The sequence below is a fragment of the Miniopterus schreibersii genome (genome assembly GCF_964146895.1).
Source record: "Miniopterus schreibersii genome assembly, chromosome: 7".
Taxonomy (NCBI): Eukaryota; Metazoa; Chordata; class Mammalia; order Chiroptera; family Miniopteridae; genus Miniopterus; species Miniopterus schreibersii.
Genome location: NC_138108.1, coordinates 70,586,947 through 70,602,993, shown reverse-complemented (window position 1 = coordinate 70,602,993; position 16,047 = coordinate 70,586,947). Strand labels below are relative to the sequence as shown.

Below are 16,047 nucleotides of genomic sequence, written 5' to 3'. Positions count from 1 at the left end.
CATTGCAGGCCTACATCAAGAAAAAAGAAATATCTCAAGTAAACAATCTAAGCTTACATGTAAAGGAACTAGAAAAAAAAGCTCAAAGTGAGTAGAATAAATAATAAAGATCAGAGTGGAAATAAACCAAATAGGGCCTAAAAAAATACAAAATATTGATGACGCCAAAAGATTCTTTGAAAAGATAAGAAAAAATTGATAAACCTTTAACCGGACTCATGAAGAAAAAATGAGAGAAGACATAAATTAAAAAAAAAAAAAAAATGAAAGAGGAGAAGTGACAACTGATACCATAGGAATACAAAAACTTCTAAGAAAATACTACAAAAAAGTATATGCCAACAAATTAAACAATCTGGAAGAAATGGATAAATTCCTAGAAACATATAATCTTCCAAAACTGAATAACAAACAAAAAAATAGAAAATCTGAACAGATTATAGCCAACAAAATTGATTCAGTAATTAAATAACTCCCAACAAACAACAGTCCTCTACCACATGAATTCACAGGTGAATTTTACCAAACATTCAAAGAAGAATTAACAACTATCCTTCTCAAACTATTCCAAAAAATTCACGAGGAAGGAAGGCTCCTAAACTTATTTTACAAGGTCAGCCTTACCCTGATTCCTAAACCAGACAAAGACATTACAAAAAATAAATAAAAAAATTATAGGCCAATACCCTAATGAACATGGAGACAAACATCCTAAACAAAATATAAGCAAACCAAATTCAGCAATACATTAAAAAGGCCATATACCACAATCAAGTTGGATTTATTCCTGGGATGGAAAGTTGATACAATATCCACAAATCAATTAATGTGATACACTACATAAACAAAATGAAAGATAAAAATTATATGATCATATCAATAGATGCAGAAAAAAAGCATTTGACACAAAACCCAGCATCCATTTATGATAAAAACTCTCAGCAAAGCAGAAATAAAGGGAACATACCTCAACATAATAAATACCATATATGACAAAGCCACTGCTAACATCATACTCAACGGGGCAAACCTCAAAGCTTTTTAAGGTCAAGAATAAGAGAAGGATGTCCACTTTTAGCTCTTTTATTCAACATAGTATTGGAAGTCCTAGCCACAGCAATCAGACAAGAAGAAATAAAAGTCATCCAAACTAGAAAGAAAGAAGTAAAACTGTCATTATTTGCAGATTATATGATACTATTTATAGACTAAAGATTCCACCAAAGAGGCCTGGCCTGGTGACTCAGTTTGTTGGAGTGTCGTCCCATACACAAAAAGTTGTGGGTTCAATTCCCCAGTCAAGGCTCATACCTTGGTTGCAGGTTTGACCTCTGGTCAGAAAATATGCAGGAGGCAACCAATTGATGTTTCTCACATCAGTGTTTCTCTCTCTCGCTCTCTTTCTCTCTTTCTCTCTCTAAATTAAAAAACAAAAACCTAATAAATAAATTCAGTGGTGTAGCAGGATACAAAATTGATATTCAGAAATCACCATTACAGAATTATCAAAAAGAGACATTAAAATAACAATCCCATTTACAACTGCAGCAAAAATGCAATAACATACTTAGGAATAAATTTAACCTAGGAGGTAAAAGACCTATACTCGGAATATTAATAGACATTGAAGAAAAAAAATCAAAGAAGATAAAAATAAATGGAAGCATATAGTATGCTCTTGTGTAGAAATAATTAACATCATTAAAATGTAGATATTACCCAAAGCAATCTACAGATAAAAATGTAACCCCTATAAAAATACCAATGGCATCTTTTCCAGAACTGAAAAAAAAAAATCCTAAATTAATGAGGAACCACAAGAGACCCCAAATACTCAAAGCAATCTTGAGAAAGAAGAACAAAGTTGGAGGTACCACAACACCTGATAACAAACTATACTACAAGACTACAGTAATCAAAACAGCATAGTACTGGCATAAAAACAGTCAGAGATCAATGAAACAGAATAGAGAGCCCAGAAATAAACCTATACCTATATGGTCAATTATCTATGACATAGGAGGTAAGAATATAGAATGGGGAAAAGACAGTCTATTCAATAAATGGTGGTAAGAAAATGGGACAGATATATGCAAAAAAAAAAATGAAATTAGACCACCTTCTTACACCATATACAAGAATAAACTTAAAGTGGATTAAAGACTTAAATGTACGCTCAAAATCATAAAACTTGTAGCAGAAAATATAGGAAGTAAATTCTTGGCATTGCTTTTAGCAATATTTTTTTCTTATGTATATCCTCAGGCAAGAGAAACAAAAGAAAAAATAAATAAATGGGACTAGAACTAAAAAATTTTTGCAGAGCAAAGGAAGCCATCAGCAATATATAAAGACAACTGCTGAATGGCTGAATCGAAGAAGATATTTGCCAATGATACACTTGATTAGGGGTTAAAAACCAAAATATATAAAGAACTTATAACAAACAATCCAATTTAAAAATGGGCAGAGAACCTGAATAGAGATTTCTCCAAACAGGACATACAGATAACCAATAAACATATGAAAAGATGCTCAATGTCACTAATCATCAGAGAAATGTAAATTTCAACCACAATGAGATATAACATCACACCTGTCAGAATGGCTCCCATCAATAAATCAACAAACAACAAGCATGGGTGAAGATGCGGAAAGAAGAGAACTCTTTTGCACTGTTGGTGGGAAAGCAAACTGGTGTCACCACTGTGGAAAACAGTATGGAGGTTACTCAAAAAATTAAAAATGGAGCTGCCTTATGACCCAGGAATTCCACTTTTGGGTATTTTTCATCAGAAGAAATCCAAAACACTTATTCGAAAGTATATATGCACCCTTATGTTCACTGCATTATTATTTACAATAACCAAAATATGGAAGCGACCTAAGTACCCATTAATAGACAGCTGGATAAAGAAGCGGCACATATATACAATGAAACATTACTTGGCCATAAAAAATTTAAATTTTACTACTTGCAACAATATGGAAGAAGCTAGAGGGTATTATATGCTAAGTGAAATAAGTCAGGCTGAGAAAGACAAATACCATAGGATTTCACTTATATATAATCTAAAGAACAAAATAAATGAACAAACAAAACAGAAACAGACTCATAGATACAGAGAACAAACTGATGCTTGCGAGATGGGAGCAGTGGAGGGGCCTGGGTAAAAAAGGTGAAGAGATTAAGAAGTATAAATTGGTAGTCTCGAAATTGTCATGGAAATATAAAGTACAGCACAGGAAATATAGTTAACGATACTGTAATAACTATGTATGGTGCTACATGAGTACGAGGCTTATCAGGGGAAACACTTCATAAATTATATGTCTAACCACTATGCTGTATACCTGAAACTAAAATAAAATAGTATTGAATGTGAACTTTAATTGAAAAAAAATTTAAATTGTCCATAGGCATGATATATGAGCCAAAAAACACTTATAATTAAGCATGTAAATTTGGCTCTGAGCTTCCTGGCAGTTAAAGCAAAAAGTTCTTAGTACTGTCTGACCAGTTCTTAGTACTAAGTTATGCAAGATATTTCTCGCGTCTTTATCAAGGAATCATGAAATACAACATCAATATAAAGTAGAAGTAATAAGATAGAGTTGGGTGAAATTTGATCTCAAATAACTCTGTCCAGTAGAGGATGTGTCTGCGGCCACCCCCACCCCACGGGGAATCAGCAATGATAGGAACAGTGTTCAAAGCAGTGCTTGATCAGTATCAGGTACCATGGGCTGGTAACTGGGCTACCATAATAGATGTTAACCATGAAGAAGCACCATGAGTTATCCCAGGGGAAGAGAGAATACTGAATGCAAACATAAACTTAAGTTAGAAACCAGGGGGATCAAATGTGTGGAAGAGACAGGGGCAGAAGCACTCCAGAGCCTCCACCGAGTCTTGCGGACATGCTGTCTTATGGTCGAGTGTTATCTGGGCATCTCCCTGAGGAACAGCTTTGCCCCAGGGCGTCTCACAGGCCTCACTTGATCTCCGACAGAGCTGATCAAGTGCCTCTGCTCTGTTTTATGGGTCTCATAACTGGTGCTAAGCATTCAGTGGAATGAACCATGTCAACCTGCGTTCCACTTGCACTCTAAATTAAACCTGTGGCTGCGGCAAGCTAACCGTTCTTTGTTCCATCTGCGAACATATTCTCTCTTCTTACGACTACACTCAGTTCTCCCACCTCCTGCTCAGGCTCGTGTAGCGATCTCCCTTCCTAAACTAGCTTCCGCGCTCACTCACAGTCCGCCCTGCCTGTGTCATCGCTCCTGTTTACTCACGGCCTGTCTCATGCCACCTGACCACCTGATCCACAGCAGTGGCCTCTTTCAACCGCTTTCATTTTCAGTTTCTACTGAGACTGTTCCTTTAGATTCACAAAGCCTGTAGATGGAAGAGGCCTTGAAATCCTCCAGCTCACCTTTCTTCTCAGTGAAGACCATCCCAGCACTGCCTGACCACTTTCGGGGACAAGGAACTATTTCATAGGGTCCCAGCTTTTTTCTGTGAATTTCCAAATGGCCAACAGTTCTGCCTAATATTAGGCCACACTGCTTCCCTTTAACTTCCATCCTTAAGCAGTAGCGGAAGTTAGCAGTGTTCTCTCGAGTAAATTAAACCACCACCTTACCTTCATATATTGTTAATGGGAATATATATGGGTATAACCACTTTGGAAAACTGTTTGTCAGTACCTTCTAGGTACCCTGTGGTCCAGTGATCACCTACACACACATACTAATACACAACAGATGTGTATATGTGTTCATCAGCAACATGTTCCAGAATATTTGTAGCAGCACTATTTGTAACGGTCCCAAACTGGAAATATCCAAATGCCTATCAACAGTAGAAAGAATATATCATGATATCATCTCACAACAGAATACTATACAATGATCATGAAAACTCTACAACTAAACACAGGAAAACAGATGAATCACATAAACACAGTTTGAATGACAAAGACTAATACATATTGTGTGATTCCATTCATATAAAGCACAAAACCAAGCAACATTATTCCAAGCTACCAGCGGCTGGCAGGCTGATTACCTCTCGGGTATGACTGAAAGGGACTTGAGGAGAGTTCTCAAGTGCTGACGATACTTCTTGGTCTGAAAGCCGGTAACATGGAGATAATCAGTTTGTAAAAATTTATCAAACTGTATGCTTATGTGCACTTAGTGTATGTATATTATACTTCAAAAAAGTTTTAAAACCCTCTTCTTCCTCCAAATAACCTGAATAAATAAAATTTATTTGGCCATTTCTTATAGATATGGGTTCTAGAATGTTCAAAATCTACCTCTATACCTTTTAATTTGGCAAAGCTCTGGTCATTCATTTGGAAATTAATCCTATTGATTGGCTCACAGTATTTTTTAATGACCACGTGGGTTCTTTCCCCCAACATGTTGTGAGCACCATAAAGACAAGTGTTTTTCCTCCTGACTCTCTAGAAGCGTAAATATCGCGTCCATTGCAGGTTCCCTCCTCTTTCTTAGCAAGTGCAGGTAAAGGTCAAATTTACCTGAGGCCTGTTTGATAAATCAACCCAAGTATTTCCCTCCTTTTTTATTTTTTATTAAATGTTTAATGCTAATTTATCTGGTGAAGCCAAATTTTATTTTCCTCTTGTAACCTCAAGTTGATCTAAAGACTGACCTCTGCCCTGGCTCGCGAATCCTTTCAGATGCTTCCACATGGAGAGGTGGAGACTAGCATGAAGCAGACCCTCCAAAAGTACTCCTTACTGCTGTTCCTCTTGTCTTCACCACCCACAAACCGACCAAATATCCAAACTCCTTTCTTAAAATGTTCTCTTCTCAAGGCAGAAACATGCTAACGTGGACATTGAGAAAAAAGAATCCTTGTCGGTGTGGAGTTGGTGGCATCATGCTTGCTGATGGGCTAAACAGAAGGTGAGATGCATGGGAACCAGAACACAAACCACAGCTAAAGAAGAGAATTCTTCGGCTGAAGTAATGGGATAAAAAGAATGCGTTTGCTGTTGATAAGGCTTCTGGCTGATAACTTATCTTTCCAGAGCAAATATTGCCAGAGAAATCCACAGGCATTCACATCATGAATGTGATTTTTCTGTTTGTGCACTCATTTGCACACTTGGTAGCTGGCATGCTTGGTTGCTGCACAAAGTCTGCTAAATTTTCCTTTCCCACTTTGCACAGTTTTTCCCCCCCAGAGAATATCATGGGCAACAATCATTTCAATGAACAAAAAGTAAAGACAGAGTCCAGCTTCTATTCAGGTCACCCAGCCACCTTTATAACCAATGGTTCGGCCTATACAAGCACAGCCCACTCCACCCCGGGGGAGGGTGTGTGTGTGTGTGTGTGTGTGTGTGTACTTATATATACATACATACACATATATAGAGATATTTATATATAGATAGAGATGAGATAGAGAAATAGAGACATAGACAGAGATAGAGACAGGGAAAGATAGAGATATGAAGGGAAAACAGAGAATGAAATTATAAGTCTGTGAAGATTCTCACTAAATCCGGTGAGGAACTATCTCTAGAAAATAGAAGACACATGTCAGTTCTTTATAAAGATCATACAAGACAGAGAAGGAAAATCTAAGCTACTCATGCAGAAACTATTTAATCAAAGGGTAAAGACAATTATAACATCTGTTAATCTTCAGTGGAGGTTATAATTAAATGCTTTGCAGAAATACCCTTTCAAGGGTGATTCTTTAACATCTGTTGTGAGGACACACAGCATTGTGCAGTGACGGATCGCTTTGGCACTTTAGAAAAACGGGACTTCTGGAGATCACAGACACTCAAAAGTCCCCATGCACGCAGCCCAGACCTGCACCCACCGTCCGGGGGAGGGGGTCTGCTCCTCGGTGCTTTTTGTTGTGAGTCAGACTGCAGGCACTCAGTGTTAAGTAGTAACAGGATTGCAGGGCAAGAAATGGCCTCGGGACTATCCAACTCCCTCCTTCACTTGCACATGGGGCCACCTGGCTTGTGGCAGGATTTTACACGCAGGGTCTTTCAAGTCTCTGTCCCGATGAGACTCACCTCTCCCGTGCTCCTTGGCTTCTCTCTTACTTAGTCTTGTAATCTGGGCGTGTTATTTGTTTAACAGCATCAGCATGTTAAGTTTATGGAGAGGTGGAAAAGCTGACAGGACTCCTTCCTCCTTTAAACCCCCATGAGAAACACTGGCCCCGTCATGCTCCTCTGAGCTCCTTTCTTGGGGGGGGGGGGGGGTTGGAGAGGAAAACCAAGGTCAACAGGGAGAAGAGCACAAGAGGCGAGAAAATAGAGGGAGAGGTGGGGAGAGAGGGGACTGAGGAGTACAAGGAAAGAGAAATAAGGTGGGGTAAGAGAGGCAGGGAAGAGGGAGGGGGCAGGAGGAGCTGGGAGAGGTGGGCCGGGGGGAAGGCCCCGCCAAAAGGATCCGGACACTTCTCACGCCCATCCTGCTCCATCACCTGGTTCCACTGCTCTTCGAACAAGCAGTTCTATAACACTGAAGACCAAAGGATTTGGCAGTTTTGCCAAACAAAATTCAGAGATGATAAAGCCAGGGCATCGCCTAACAGATGCAATGTGCTGAGCAATGAAAATATGCACATATGGTGAGAACATAATAAATGCATTCACAGCCCAGGAGGTGGTTCGAGATGGGCGGGCCCCTTGGTAGTTCTTTTGGGCTGCAAATACCGGCGTGTGCCCCAGCACTGAGTAAATGGGGCTCTTGACATGTGGCACGGGGATTAAACAAATCCCTACGATGGGGACACACAGTGCTGTCATCAGCCGTCTCATTTCCCTTCAGCAATCACCTACTTACAAGGGCCCATTATGCCTCCGAGGCTAAAGAGCCAATAATGATTATAATGGTCACCATGTAACGGCAGTTACTGCTGTGCAGGCACCCTAGGTACTTATCTCATTTAACCCTCACGAAGGTCCTATGAAGAGGTAACATAATCTAAATCTCTGGTTCAAAGTCTTACTGTGCAATCTGGAACAAATTAACCTCCTGGCACCTTGGTTTTCTCATCTATAAAGTGGGAGTAACAGTAATGTCTACCTCAGAGGGCTATGTTGGGGAATAAATGAAACAATATAGAAAGCACAACAGGGCCAGACACATTGTAGACACTTCATAAACAGTAGCTGAAATTGTTGATATTACTATATTTTATGGGCAAGGAAACCAAGCTCAATGAAGTTAAATAGCCCGCCCCAAATCAATGGAGATCAGAACAGAGATTGAAACCCAGGTATAACCATGGGCCAAGAGCACGTGGGCACGAGCTGTGGCTATTTGTTTTCTGTTCCTCTACCTGTATTAACTGACTCCAAAGATTCTGGTCTTTCTAAATGCAGCCTCAGGGAAAGGGTATCCAGAAAACCTCCAGCCCGACCTGGGAAACATCAGCTCAGAACATTTTCTGCTTCCCACTCCCTTGTCCTGAAAAATCTTTCTCACTCTCTTCTTCATTTACTCTCAGGCCTACGGAGCCCTCATTTGACAAATGCCGTGAATACTGATGCATGCACGACTGGAAATAAAGCACGCGCTCGCTCAGCTTTGAGTGAGGTAAAAAGCAACGGCACGCCTTTGGCCCCGAGTCCACAGGCATTCTGAATGCCGTAAGATTTGAATGTCATCAGGTGAGTTACAAAAAGGAGTGTTTTCATAAGTGTAAAAACAGAGAGGAGAAAGTACAAAATTAAAATCAGAAAACTTGCTTATATCCATCCATTCGCCACGTATTTGTTGGGCGCCTACCATTTGCCAGCCACTGTTCTAGGTGCGAAGGCTGCAATATTAAACAAGATAGACACAGGCTCTGCCTTCACAGGACTTACAGCCTAGACGGGAAGATGTTCTTGGTCAAATGGATGACCATAAATTTAATTACACGAATGGTAAGTGCTATAAAACAAGTACCTGAAGCTACCAGAGTATATAACAAGTAGGGAAAGCTTTCCTGAGGAAGGGTCAGAGGGGAGCCTTACCCAGAAGGAGAGATCCCAGTCAGTAGGAGGGGCTGAAAACCGGCTAGTGAGTAGGAGAATAGCTCTAAGCCGCCGAGTGAACTCAGAAAAGTCAGCTCCATTCCCCAGGGATGTTTCCTTCACCGGACAATAAGTGTAATGTGTCTGAATCGACAGCATCGGATAGAGTGAGAAGATTCTGGTCCAGGCACAGAGAAGAGAAAACCCATTTCTGTTGGGGGGGAGGGGGTGTCACTCAAAATTAGGAAGCAAGTATAAACTGTCCCCAGGGTAGGCAATACATCATCTCTTTCCTCCATGTATTCAACAGCCAATACTAGTTTCCCAAAAACCTGAGACAGTGCCCCAACTCCCAAAGAAATGTCCTGTATAGATTTTATGACTTGGTGTTCAAAGTCCTGGTTTGGCTGATGGGCTATTAATGATCTATCTGAATTCTCTACTTCGCCCCTAAGAGAACAGTGAAAATGAAAAGGTAAGACTTTTTACTTCTCCAGCCGGAAATAAATACAATGCACTTTAAAAATCACTGTGGTAGTTTTACTGCCATTAATCAGGTGTCTTGCAAACAATGACTTAACTGTTGCAACTGGTCTGCACAAGAGTTTATTCAGTTTAGTAAGGCCCTCTACTGGCAATCTCTAAAAACACAGCCTCTTTCAAGTTAAATAATTGTAACTTCTCCTAGGAATAAAATATCTCACGTTCCTGATTATACAAATCTGGGCTGAAAGGATGAATGAGAAGAAAATTAGAAAGGAAAGAAACATATATGTCATTTGAGTGGGATATTCACTTACCCGTTCACAAACTAACAGCTCACGAAGTATCATTTGCCGAAGCTATTCTAGATGTCAGAGGTACTCAGAAACAAAGGATCTTTCTTACCTTAAAACCTATTGAGTATTCATGGAACCATAAAACCAAATTATGAATGCTATTTACCAAAGACTAAACCATATCATTTCTGTCTCTTTATTCACATATAAGTAATTGACTAGAGTTAGAATAAAAGAAATATTGAAGGCAGGCCTTTTAAACTGCTTCCGATATGGCACAACTAATAATTAACTTCTCCTGCTTGACAACTGACAAAAAAAAAAACAACCAACAGTATATGGTGACTTGAGAATTTAATTATTAGTATGAGAAGAATGTTTTAAAAATAAGTTGTCATTGGCACATCTGTCAAGGGCTGCTGAAAGGACTGGGAAAAGTTAACTATGGATTCCTAGAAAACTAAGTAAATTTTTTAAGTGAGGAAATTAATAACTTTAGGAAAAAATATTTTAACAGGATTAAAATATAATCAACAATAAATGCTCTGACTCAACAGTAAACATTTGCAATCATGGTAAAAATAAACACAAAATATATACTTAATCAACAATGGTGATATAATTCATTGGAGAATAGGGAAGGTGTGGGCAGTTTAAGAAATATATATTGTAATCTACCATAATAGGAAATAAATAAAAAATAAATTAACATTATAAATAGATACAAAAACATTATTTAGAAATATCACAGAAAAAGCAGCTGAAAGAGTAGAAAAAGCATCTGAGCAGCAGGACTGGGGACTGGGAGGGGCAGATCAGCTCAGGGGACTGCAAGATATATATGCAATGTCTACATATGAATAGATATAAAAATTTAGTACTATGATTCAGTACTATATTAAATGATATATGCACATATGTATTTATATGTGATATACATAGTTATAGATTTATATACACATTTTAGCACTATCTGGTTTTCTAGATTCTAAGCATGCATTATTTGATTTTTTAAAAGTTTCTAAAGACAGGTTAGCACTGACAATGGAAATCATTTGGAACATGCCTTTTGGTCTGACCTAGATCAGTGCTGTTTCCAGATCCAATCTGCCAAAAGAAGCAAGTACCCGTAATGGAGCAGCCTGTCAGACACACATCTTGACAGTAACACTTGTTTCCACACTTCAGAACTAACGGTCCTACTTCCAATACCATAATATTTATCCGCCATATTATTGAGCTTATATTCCAAAATGGGTTTGGGACTTTCCTTCTGAATGCAGTCCATTGGGTTTCCATAGTGCATCCAAATCCTACTCAAAGACATCACTAATGCAGAAAGTGTGTTTCTAAGAGGACTGATCTTTTCTCTTGCCCTGAAAACACCAAGATTAATTTATATTACTACCAGGAGGTACCTTGTATACTCGAGACTTTCAAACAGGCACGACACATTTCATTAGGTGAGTATGTACTGCGGCATAGTAAACGTTGTAGGTAATGTTCTATGTTGTGGGTAATGTTCTATGTATCTGAGAGATTTATTACTTCATCTATAAAGAAAGCACAATTGGGATCCAAAATTCCAAAGGCATTCAACTTTGCAGAATTAGAGAAGTAGAGAAAAATAAGGTTGTAGGGTACCTTATGTTTAACTGGTTCTAGAACTTGCCGATGTTCAGCCTCAACCATTCTGGCTATTTAAATCCATGATCACAAAATATTACCCCTTTTCTTGGTAAATTTTTCTAGGGACCAATGAAATGGCCAACCAGTATTTCCTTTTTTTGTTGTTTTGTTTTTACCTAAATCCCCTGGATTACACTCCTGACCAAGCTGGGAACTCAGCCTACCAACACCCATACCAAGAATGCAAATAATCCTGATGTTCAGGGGTACACTTGGGCTAGCCCAAGGGGAATCACATCTGAGGTTAAAAGAAAAACAAAAATACCCAAGGACTGAGCATGGACTTTAGACAATTCTGAAAGACTGGAAAGTGTGAATCACCAGTTCAACTGGTTGGCACCTAGAAGTGTTCATCTGATTTGCTGGCCTGACAGGACAATCCATCCAAGGGAAGACAAAACAAATCAAAATTCCACCATGGCAAAGCTCAGGAGAAATATCGTGGTCTACATCAAGAGCAGTATAGTGGAAGGTCAAGAGCACAGGCTCAGAGTTCAAATCCCGCCTCTCCCTCTTAGCACCCATGTGACCTTTGCACATGGCTTCACCTTTCTGAACCTCAGTATCTTCACCTGGAAGATGAGTACAGTGAGAGAGCACATGCAAAGAACTTAGAAGTGTGCCTGATACAGAGTAATCATTCAATAGTGACTATGGGGGAAGGAAACAGTTTAAATTTTCTCTTACAGTGCCTATCAGGCATGCATTCATACTTTTTTTTTTTTTTTTTCATTTACTAGGAACTCACTCTGGGCCAGGTGCTGAGCTGTGCATGCGATTACAAATCTGGCAAGGGCCTGGAGGGTAAACTAGGTGGGCAGAGAGGTGCCACAGGCAAGAGAATAAAAATACAGAGGTGCTTAAGAGCATACAAGCCAAGCATGTTCAGGTTTCAGAAAGCACCTCTGGCAGCTAAGTCAGTAGCTCCCATCCAAATCATCAGGGGAATTTTTAAGCTATTCCTGGGTCTGAATCTCACCTTGTAGATGCTGGCTCATTAAGTCTGGGCTGGGACATGGGCATCTGCAAGGTAAACAGTAATGGCAATAGCTAATACCCATTAGTGCTAAGATATGCCCGGGATTGTGCTAAGTGTTTTAGCTGTAATCATTTATTTAGTTCTCCCCGCAGGTCCCCAGAAGATGGACACTCTTATTATCCATACTTTAAAAATGAAAACTTGAAACAGATGTTAAGTGAGTTAACCAAGATCAAAAAGCCAGCAAGGAGTGGAGGCAGGACTTGAGCCAATGCAGTCTGGTTGCAGCCCAGGTCCTCCATCACTGCCGAGCTGCCCCTCAGTCCCCCACGGAAGAGCCAGTCGAGCTGTCAGGCCAGGAACCTCCAGAACAGACATATCAGTACATTTGGGGGAGTGGAGAGGGGCGAACCAGGCCAGGTTGGCAGGCATTACATCAGGCGTGGCCTTGTTTGCGTGCAGAATAGCCTGGCATTGGGGGCCTTCAACCACAGGCAAGAAGAATGGAAAGCCACTCAGCACACTTATGTGATATTTTTGTCAGCCAAGTTCAGAAGCCTGGGTGTTTGATGCAGTCAAAGGGATATTTAAGATTAACAACTGACTCATTTATTTAGTATTATACATTGAGCAACTACTCCGTACCAGGTGCCACGAATATAGGAAGTGATTAAAGCATAGCCTTTGTTTTCAACGGAAAGAGATGTTTAACTATGTGGCAAAGAGCTCCATATCCCACAGCAAAAGTCAGCGCAAGATGCCATGAGGGTCCAAAGAAAGACATCACCACTTTCACCTGGAGATCCACAGAGGCCGCCCATCCACGTGGGCAAGGCAGGTGCAGAGAGAAAAGGAACGCACGTGTCAGGGGATCCAGCTGAACGTCAGAATCTGAGTCCAGGCTGCAGCGAGAGAATGCAGGTGGAGGAATCAATGAGCAAGTGAAAAGAAGGCCCTACCTACAAGACGGGCCCCAAAGAGGAGTCAGAAAAACAGGGCGAGGTCAGTAAAAAGAGGCCCGAGACATGAAAGTAAGGCAGAAGCACAAAAGCTCAGAGCTGGGGACCACCTTAGGTATCTCAACCTGTACCTGATGCAAAACGCCTTCCGTGCTTTTCACCTGCCAGAACCACCTGGCTTGCCTTTCAGCATCAACTGTAAAATAATCGGAGTCCTCTCTGGTTCTCTAGTGAAAATAAAGAGGACCAGAGACATTCAAAAGCGTACTCAGAGCCAAAGGCAAAACAGGAATGTTCTCTCTTTGCCAGACCACCTTCCTCCACACACCTTCACACAAACCCTGCTCCTACACGAGGCCTATTAACCACACATGGGTCCTATTTCTCCTATAATCCATAAGAGCTGAAATGTGGAATGCATGCCGGAGTGAGCATAGGGATTAAGCTTCTAGCTGTAGCTCGGCCACCGTCTTGCCGGGTGACTTTGGACAAATTATTTCCCCTCCTCGTGCCTGAGGTTTTCTTCTGTAAAAAGATTAAGCTTTGAGTAATATTTTGAAAACTGCTTTAGCAGAAAATCCCTTTTTTCAAATGAAAATTCACAAAACACACTGAGCCTTAATCCATAAACCATATCCAAGCAGAGTGAGCTCTGATGGAAAAATTTGGAGCTGACAAACTCGCAGGAAGTTGCACACCTTAGTGCCCCATGGAAAACAGCTGGATATTTTTGGGCCTTTCTGGCACTGGGTTCTTACAGTTCTTTGAGACCAGAGAAAAAGAGAAAGGCAGTGAGGGCTGTCACTGCTCCCCTGAGCTGATGACAGAGCTGAACTGAGGGGCAGGCCAGGTCTCCAGGAGTGAATCATGGGGCTCGTGTGCAGGAGGCAGCAGGCAAACAGCCACTTCTTGCCAATCTGTGCAGCACGGCTGGGCTGTCAGTTCTAGAAGGCAGGAGTCGGCCCCGATTTGCTACTGGCTGCAAGGGGCTGAGCTGAGGAGCAAACCCAGCATCTTGAAGCACGCAAGAGAAAGACAAACTCCCGGGGCTCTTAAGCAGAACTTCCAAGTGGCCAAGTGCAGCTGTGATAAGAGGGAGCCCGGTCCAGGCTGGCACACACTGAGTGTGCTCTTCCTGTCCCCCCAAGGAATATCTGAAGGGTTTTAGAGTCAGAAGGAAAGTGGAAGAGAAGATGTAGATCTTGAACCCCGACCTCGCTGCCTGTCAGTTTGACTTTTCAGCAGTTTGTCATTTCAGGTTCCTAACTCACAATTAAAGTCAGAACAGTGAACATCTATCTCTCCAGATCTTCAAAGAAAAAAAACCCATGTAGAAATGGTTTCAATTTCGAAACATTTTCCTATCCTCTAAATTCCCCGAGAATGAATGAGCTTGGGTGTGTGTGTGTTTGGGGAGAGGGTGTAGGCAGGAGGAAACCAGATACTGTAAACAACAATCACACATTAGAAATCTGTAAACCACAGCGAGGATCAGAGACAAAAAGTGGGTTCCCCTCCAGCACACCAGTTAATTAAAAATTAGTCTTTATAGTTTTCTATTAAAATTCTTAGGTCAACCTAACTGTTTTTTGTATGGTTGGTTGCTTTTTATTTTAAAAAAAAAACTTTCCCAACCTCCCCGAGGAGGCAAATAATTAGGAACTCAGCGCTATCTGCTATCGTCACTGTCCCGGTGCCTGTTCTCAGACACGGGGAGCCCTGTGCACCCAACAGGCAGCTTCAGCGCCCTGTAATTACTCGGAACAAATGCATACTTGTGGTGGCAGCCCAGAGAGCCTGCAGACATACGTAAACATCATTATCTCACTTTAAAAGGAAAGCAAGCTGTATAAATAAGAAACACTGTTACAAGAGTTAAAAAAAAAAAAAAAATCCCACCAGTCTTACTTGGAGTTAGCGCTTCAGTCAACACATATCACAGTCCTGGAGACAGACACAGGAACTGCAACAACTCTCTCCAGCTAAAACTTTCCTCCCGCGTTTATCCTGTTTATTTTTCAGGCATTAAAAGGCCGCGCTACGAGGCCACCCTGTTTTCCGGGGCGTCCGGGCGGCAGCAGAGTCCGTCCTGCGGAGCCTTCAGAGGAGTTCGCGGGCCGTGCTCCCTCCGCGGCGGCTCCGCGGTTGCTCCGAGCTTGTAAATACAAGCTCCGTGGACAAAGTCCCAAATGACATCACTGGCAGCTGCTTATTGTTGAGTCTTTATTAACTGACTGTCAAAAAAAAAAAAAAAAAAAGGAGGGGGTGGGGAGCAAGAGTATCTTTCCTACAGCAAAAGTCCTGGAGCGGATTCCAGTTGCACACGCGTTCCCCGCGCCACTGACTCGCATTTCAGCAGCGCGGGTGCTCCCGGGTCGGGCCCTTCCTCCCGCAGCGCAGACGGCCCCCTCCCGCAACTGGCTCCGGATAAACCGGCGGCACGGAGCAGAGTCTGCACGGCCAGCAGCCCTATCAGCTTGTTTACCCACCTGTTCCCAGTCAGCTTCAGAGTTTGGCGATTCATTAATGTGTGGGTATTAATTATGTCTTATGTCGCCAAACCTGGCTATGGTGTGTACCTGGCTAACATTTTTTCTAGATGGGCT

General features: G+C 41.2%; 1 protein-coding gene across 1 annotated transcript in view; it reads right to left on the bottom strand.

Moving 5' to 3' along the window:
• The window catches only part of NCKAP5 (NCK associated protein 5), a 789,197-nt gene extending 773,621 nt beyond the window's left edge, over positions 1-15,576 (bottom strand). Inside the window, exon 1 of the mRNA XM_081142261.1 lies at positions 15,350-15,576. The gene's annotated coding sequence lies outside the window, so the exon portion shown is untranslated. The remainder of the gene's footprint in view (positions 1-15,349) is intronic.
• Positions 15,577-16,047: the final 471 nt, after the last annotated feature.